At 41.5% G+C, this 7,516-nt stretch overlaps 1 protein-coding gene across 1 annotated transcript in view; it reads left to right on the forward strand.

Moving 5' to 3' along the window:
* Positions 1-248: 248 nt before the first annotated feature.
* Positions 249-7,516, forward strand: part of hapln1b (hyaluronan and proteoglycan link protein 1b) — an 18,265-nt gene continuing 10,997 nt past the window's right edge. Inside the window, exon 1 of the mRNA XM_076284537.1 lies at positions 249-343. The gene's annotated coding sequence lies outside the window, so the exon portion shown is untranslated. The remainder of the gene's footprint in view (positions 344-7,516) is intronic.

The raw sequence follows: 7,516 nt of genomic DNA on the forward strand, positions 1-7,516 counted from the left end.
ACGAACAGGCTACCAAAGGATGCTACTGATGTAGTAAGTTCTAGGTAACTTTTAAGTAGCCCACTAGTGACGTCGGTTTTCAAATCCTATGTCTTGGAAAAACGGGAAAATGAAGTAGCCTAAGAGAGAAAAAAAAGATCGCCTCCTGTAATCGGGTGTGTCTTAGGGCAGTTAGAGTTTGGCCAGTCAGAAGAGGTAGGCTACCTTAGGAGAATTTTGTGGACTCGCTGCACCGCCTGTGACGTCGGTCCCCTCCGACTGAGAAAGAGCATTCAGTTTGGATGCCCACTTGCACACTGCAGAACACATAGCCTACTCAGCTTTAGGAGCCCAACTTTCTATGGTGAGTTGTTTCTTTTTGCCTTCTCATAGGGGAAATGTAATCACTATCTCTAATATTTCTAACGTTGATTGAAGGTTATTTTTTGACCTTGATTTGTGCCTATTCCTTTCTGTTCTCTCTGAGCCAACGCTAATTCATCTTAAAATGTTTTAGCATCACTTAAGTAGCCTACAAATCAATATGCTAGTGTATTGAACAGCCCATAGAGGTTTTGTGTTGCTTTATTGTAACTGAACAAACAGTATATTATCAGAGATGCCATGATGGTCAATATCTACTTTTCTTTAATGGTTTCTATATCTTTGGCAAATATGCTCGTTTCTTATTAGATGTCCCAAGTAAGTTTATTTTCAAAACAAGGTTTTCTGGGACGCTTATTGAGCAATAGAAAAGTGACTTCCACAAGAAAGTGATGGCATTATCATAATCAATAACAGTTGAGAAGAATTTTAGATTATGAAGTGCCAGTATATGCCTTGGAATGTAACACATGAATGAGCCAGTTATTGTAAAGCAAAGCAGATCATTGAGTAGGAAAGAAAACAGTTTAATTTTCAGGGTCCTGTCAAACCCATAAATCACCAATGCACAGGAATGAGCCCACTTCATCTGATCCACCCAATCCAGCGGTGCACCATAGAACTTGATCCAGCATTTGCAATTAGTCTAATTAACTCCGCCAGTTGTTTTTTATTTTGTCCTTACAAAGTCTGACAATTTCCCCCTGTGTCCTCGCAAGGAATTATGAGACTGGCTGGCTCCAGTGTAACCAGTGAGTGAGTGGAGCCCTCACTCGCACCAGTGAAAAGGCTTCTTGTAGCCCGTCGCAGGGACAGAGTGTGCTCTTTTGGGCGTGGGGGGGCAAGTGGACTGGGTGGGGGCACGCACAGAGAGCCCACTTCAATGCCGTTTGAAAGCTTGGTGGAGGAAACAGCTGGTAAAACAAATATTGGGGGCACAGAGTGTGTCATAGTGTAAATTAATAATGCAGCTCTTTCTTGGGCTGGTGAATGGAGCATTCTGCAGTGCTAAATGAGTTAAAGCCGGCGAACCTCTAGGGCTCAAGCAGGATGTAAAGGAGCTTGTAACATGACAGCTGTCGGTGGCATGGCTGATCTGAGGTTGATTTTACTATAGATTTCTGGGACACTTCAGTTTTTGTGTATAATGCCTGTGTGATAACGTGCTTGTTTAAATAACGCTTAGCTGATATTACTATGATTCCAAATATACTTACTACTAGTATACAATGCTATTCATGTGTACATCATGCCCTCTAGTGGATTGGCCCATCAACGCCCCCACACAGCCATGTTTTGTAACCAAGGGTTTAGGTATCAAGTTGAACTCAGTGACTGACACGCTTTGAGGTTAACATTGATGCTATGCATGTCACTGCTTCATGATTTAGACCTGTGGTCACTGGTCAGCGTGACTGACCTTTCACCTGTGCTATAAACGGGGGGCTCATCTATGTTACCTCAACAGTGACCTTTGATCTGCTCTTAACCATGGACTCGCCACATGCATCCACCTGTGTCAAATCAATTTCACTCCTGACTTCCCCTTCCACACCACCAACAGTTAACAATTCGCTTTGATCATAGGATTTTACTGCTTCTCCTTCATTTCTATCAAGAAGATATTGTGATTTATTAAAACGGAAGATGACAGTGTGGTTCAGCCCCAAGTCTGAGTAGGCATAGGCTGTCAGAAAGTGGGATGGCCTACTGTATTATTCTTAGAACTGTTATTGTTATTAACAACACAATCATTGATAGTAGTATTCATGTCACAACTAATGATATTAAATTATGACATGAAGAGTCAATAGTGGGTATAACAAGGTTGAATGGAAATCTAACAATGTTGTCTTTTGTGTGAAAGTCATCTCCTTCTATTTGAACAAACTGAAGGTGGACAGAATAGATTAAGTGTGAACAGAATAAATTGAAGCTCTATACCTTTGGTCAGAGGGTTAGATATGTATATAGAGTATAAGATACGTAGAATACATTGTGTATTTGTTTAATGCTTTAGTCTTTGCAAATCCAAAGTATGCTTTATGGAATTATCAAGGTCAGTGGCAAATGTATGTCAGACTATTTGGTTTAACAAATGTTTCACTTGCATCTAAGACTCTAAATTTACAAATTTTGACTGACAATCCCATGACAGTAAACCAACATCCCAATTACAGTTCCAGAAATATGAGTTAACTCCAATTCATTATGGACTCAAACAGGCTGACCTGTGGCTATTGGCAACAGTGTTTCCAGGTGCCTGAGGCCTGCTGCTAGGATTGGTTCAGTAGCTCTCCGCGTAACCACCCGCTTGTGGAGCAGCGGCTCCAGCATATGCGTCCATACTGAGTGCTCTTTGTTTGAGGCAAGGTGGTACGAGAGTGACGTCAAAACGTGCAGCGCCCTAATGAGATTCTGGGGAGGGTGGACCAGAGTGACCCCTTCCATTTTTCACCACTGGAAAAAAAAACCGAAGACTTTTCAAATGAAGAGTCTCTCTGTGATGCGGCGTATTTAGCTCCGCATTCAAATAAATACCTCGGCTGAAATTAACTGACTCCCCCAGCGTGTGGGTAGCGTTACTGTGGATGAAATCTGGCCCTCCTAAAAGAGAGGGGTTATTTGTTAGCAAAACATGCAACATGAAATGGTGCCTGTAAACTTGAGGTGTGTCCGTTATAGACCAGCCATCCAAGCGGAGTCTATACCAACCCCACACATAGTCATAGAGGTTTCTCTGTCTCAATGGCCCTTTATGCCATTCATAACTGCCCTCAAAGCCCAAGTGAATGAATAGGGACAGGCAGCTCTGGTCAGCACAACGCCCTCAGCTTCAGCTCTGACAGGAATGGCTGCTGTCATGTTTTTAGTACCTTTCAGTGCTGTGCTTTTAGTGTCTCATGTTTAGGTGTCGGTTCGTAAGTGGAAAGCAATTTGCCTTTGGGTGGTGAAGCATGTTGGCCCTAAAGACCTACATGCCCTGACTTGTGCCCGATGGGCTGTGATACTGATCATGTTGTTGTGACATCAACATCACATGTATCAGAGCCTGTCAGACATCAATTTTGTTTGAAGCAATGGAAAGAGGCAGATATCCAGTGTCAGATAAAAAGGCCTAGTCACTTTGAACTATTTGAATGCTATCAATCTCTAAGGCCATTGTGACAGCTTGGTTCCAGACAAATTCCAGAACCTTCCAAGTCCTTTAGTTTCCTGTGGTTTGGTTGGATTAACCAGTAGAACTTCATTGGAACAATTGGGTGTTTTGTATCAGTGTCTTTATGTCTGATGATGACAAATTTAAATTGTATGTTATTGAATTCCATTTAAGTGAAACAAACATTGAAGCATAGTACTAGTGTGAAGTACTATACATCACTTCTTTTTGAAAAATAAAATAAAATGTACTGTTATTTGTGAAATGTGCATGTTTGTGAGGTATAATGGACTGTGTATGGAGTGTGTATGACCCAAACTGCTAAATTTAACATTTATTTAACTAGTGTAGAGCATTTGAGAACCACAGTGAACACAGTGACGCCCTGAGAGAGTGGGGAGACAGATAGCAAACATGGAGAGGCAGGCAGACAGACCGACGGACGGGGGAAACACCAGGGAATATTTCTGGAGGTTAGGAACCCAGTGACCCAGGGGGGAATGAATGGCACTGGATTTCCATCCCGTGGACACTAGCTCAGTCTTTCCATACATGACCCCATGGGACCTGCCCCAGGAAACCCTCTGGTTCCAGGTGTAGAGCTCAGATCACTGGGCAAACCTGATGTAATGCGCTCAGAGGTGGAAGGTTCTCACATGCCTGACCCTCTCATCATATAGCAAATGGAAAGTTTTCCCATATTTTGACAAGGCACTCCAAGTTGATGGAGCTGGTATATTGGTTCCTTATGGTGATGTAATGGCTAAAGCTATTACGCTGTCGACTGCACTGGTAGTACACATATAGACTGAGTGTTATGGCTCTCTGCCATATGACTTCGGTTTTAAGAGCACATTTGTTTGTGGAGATGGATTGAAAACCAAATGAAAGCTGGCCATAGTAAAAGTCCTGTTTTCTTGAATGCCTGTTATACATAGTAGGCTTATATACAGACTATGTGTGGCTAATATAATTTTGGCTGAAGCAGAATTAGAATTATTTATTTGTCTCATTTTATCATGTCTCCTTTCTCTTATTTCTCACAGTCTCAACTAGGCTGCTTGGAACTGTGAGTCATTGGTTTCACCTGTCTCAGCAATACCCACTAGTCCATTTAAGGTTTTTGTGGAATACATTTCAATATGGCCAGATATGTGACCTGTGATTTCTCACTTTTAATAAAGCATACAGCTTGGCAGTGTGTTGTAAATCAGCATCTCTCTGACAAACATTTGGGAAAGAATGTCAAAGAGTGACTTGATCCATATTAAATTTCCCACCATGTTAGACTTTGAAGCCCATTAAACAGTATGTCCTATTTTCTGGTGAGAACACTTCTTTCCTTTGTTCTGTCTGTCTGTCATTTGCCCAATATCTGGTGAGGAGAGACATACTGCTTCCCAAATAGAGGGGTTTGTTTGAAGGCAGGAAACAGACCTTTATCAGCTGGTGATGTTGAGAGGGTAATTGCTTGACTGGGTCTAAAGGTCCAGGACCATATCCAAATACTTATCGACCTCAGTATGGAAATATGATCTTAAATGTGGGAATAAAGATTTCCTGTTTAGATCCTTGTGGATTTTGTATGATGACTTTGGACTCCGATTACTATCATCCCATCACCAAAGAAGACGTTAATGGTTTAGTGGTGGCATTGTTTTTCTTTAGAGAGAAAAAGATATGTTGTTCTTTCCCTGCATGGTTATTAGATGCCCTCTGCATTTCTGATTGTCTCCACTTATGTGCAAGATATGCTTTGCATGTAGTCTCCCACTAAATCTTAGCCATTTTTAGATTGGTTAACATTTAAAATTGTTTCCACATGTACAGTATACACAGTGATTTGACTTATTTCAAAAGCTGCTTAACAGTTAACAGTATAATTATATAACTCTGTTCCTTAGAAAAAAGTCTCAGGAAGTCTCTGTAGACTCATTTGTCAATTGCTGTGCATTGACATTAGCATTCACTCTTCAAATTTATTTGAGCTTGGGTTGTGGCATTTGGGTCACCATTGGAAAGAATCCAAGAATATGTAAAAAAAAAATCAATAAATCTCCCTTCACATACTATGTTGTGACATTTTTGGGGAACACCCATTCTGCAAAGCATTATGTGTTTACCCGCTCAGAGGTATGTTGTAGGTTTCAGCGTCTGTCTAGCATTTTTGGGCCTCACAGCGTGCTCATCAGAAACACCACCTGTCCTGCCAGACAGGTGAGTCTGAATGACTCAAGCAGAGTGAATTCTTTAGGTATGACTGCAGCCTGTAGAGTAAACAATTTGTCGGCGAACACGTCAAGGGCATTTATTTCATGGGGGATTCCATTCTGTGCTTCAGTTCCCGTAGTTCTGTGTTTGTTTGTTTAATTGAGAGGTAATTATACTCCTCATGAGTTGATTATCCCATGATTCTCTCTGTCAGTCCATTTATTTGCTGTATTGACTCAATTATTCAACCCTTAAGTTTGTCTTCTGTCAGAGAATGTCGGCCACAGCAAAATGCTGAGGCTCAGTCACCGACAGTGATTATCGATTGACTGTAAACACAGAGCCCCACAAACAAATCACTCGTCCACCACAGAGGACTGGCCACAGCGCACAGCCACCAGCATGGCGCGCTAGCAAGTCTCATAGCTGTAGGCTAGTGCCTCAAGTGCAATAATTGTTTGGCACTCACAACTGCAGGGTCAAAGGGACAGCAGTTTGGCCAGGGCTGAATAGCCCCCTTCAACTTCTTCAACAACTACAGAGACATCCTGAGGGGGACATAAGGTCTTGCAAAACCAAGGGCCGAGGTGTGGCTAGAAAGCATTGTTTTGGTTATAATGCTGGGAAATGGTGTTGAAATAGCGTTGATCCTGATTTATCTTTGGGTTTTTTATTTGTATAAATTTTGCGGGGGGTGGTGATGAAATCTCAAATGTCAGTGAGTCAGTTGATTGAAGGTTGGAGCCAAACAGACTGAGGTTGTTAAAGACATTTGGTGAGAGAGAAAAAACTGGGACATCACTGGTGTTAATTATTGAGAGGGTCTCATTTTAAACTGCCAGTCAAAAGTCAAATACATTTGCGTCTTTGGAGACCGCAAGCACGGTCATTTGAGGTTACAGTATAAATACCGTACACTTCTATATACTAACGCCATGACTTATTATTATTGCTAAATAGTTTATCTTGTTTCAAGTATGCTCAGGGCTCGAAATTAACGATGTCCCGACGTCCCGGGGACCATAAAAAATGCTTCCAGGACACAATAGAATGATGTCTGGAACAACTCTGGGACAGTAGAAAAAATGGCAAAGCAAATTTCAAAATAGGTACTTTTTTCCTAAACTGTTCACATGGGAATCTAAACGTATCTTTCTCGTCTGAATAAAATGATTAATGATACAAAATTTGACCTGACGTAACGGGCAGCTGGCAAAAGCAGCGTTAGCCAGCTGATCTGTAAAGAAGCGGTACACGCAGCCTTACAACACTGTTTACTGCTCTTCAAAACACTGTAGGCTACAATGTTATTTTTGGTACAAATATAGTAAGATACCCAAATGGGCTGGGTGCTTGCATTTCCTTAGGAATCCGCCGTATTGGTTAAATGAATATTAAGTGACTCATAGGCCGACACAAAAATTGGGCACGGGCGGTAGGCCTAGGCCTAATGGGTCACTTTCCGAAATTCCTAGGTTGACTTACCTAACTAGCAGGCAGGTAAATGGCATTTGTTTTCATGACATTGTGAAACTTTTTGACTGATAGTGTAGGCCTGTATGCTCACATGTTGTCTTTGGGCCAGAAGAATAGCCATTAAAAAGCAGTTGTTTTGAATTCCGTGATTTAAAACCAGCTAATGGAATCTTTATTTTCCCTAAAACATCACATGTTCAACATTCACTGTTGCAAAATACTTCAGCCATCAGTAATGACTGCTCTGACTCTTAGCAGTGGTGCTGTAAATAGTATTTAACAAGAGTGATGTCCAGGGTGGTGTCC

This window comes from Alosa pseudoharengus, unplaced genomic scaffold, assembly GCF_046254945.1.
Source record: "Alosa pseudoharengus isolate Yale_2024_CS ecotype anadromous, Long Island Sound unplaced genomic scaffold, YU_APseudo_1.1 YU_APseudo_1.1_scf_14, whole genome shotgun sequence".
NCBI lineage: Eukaryota > Metazoa > Chordata > Actinopteri > Clupeiformes > Clupeidae > Alosa > Alosa pseudoharengus.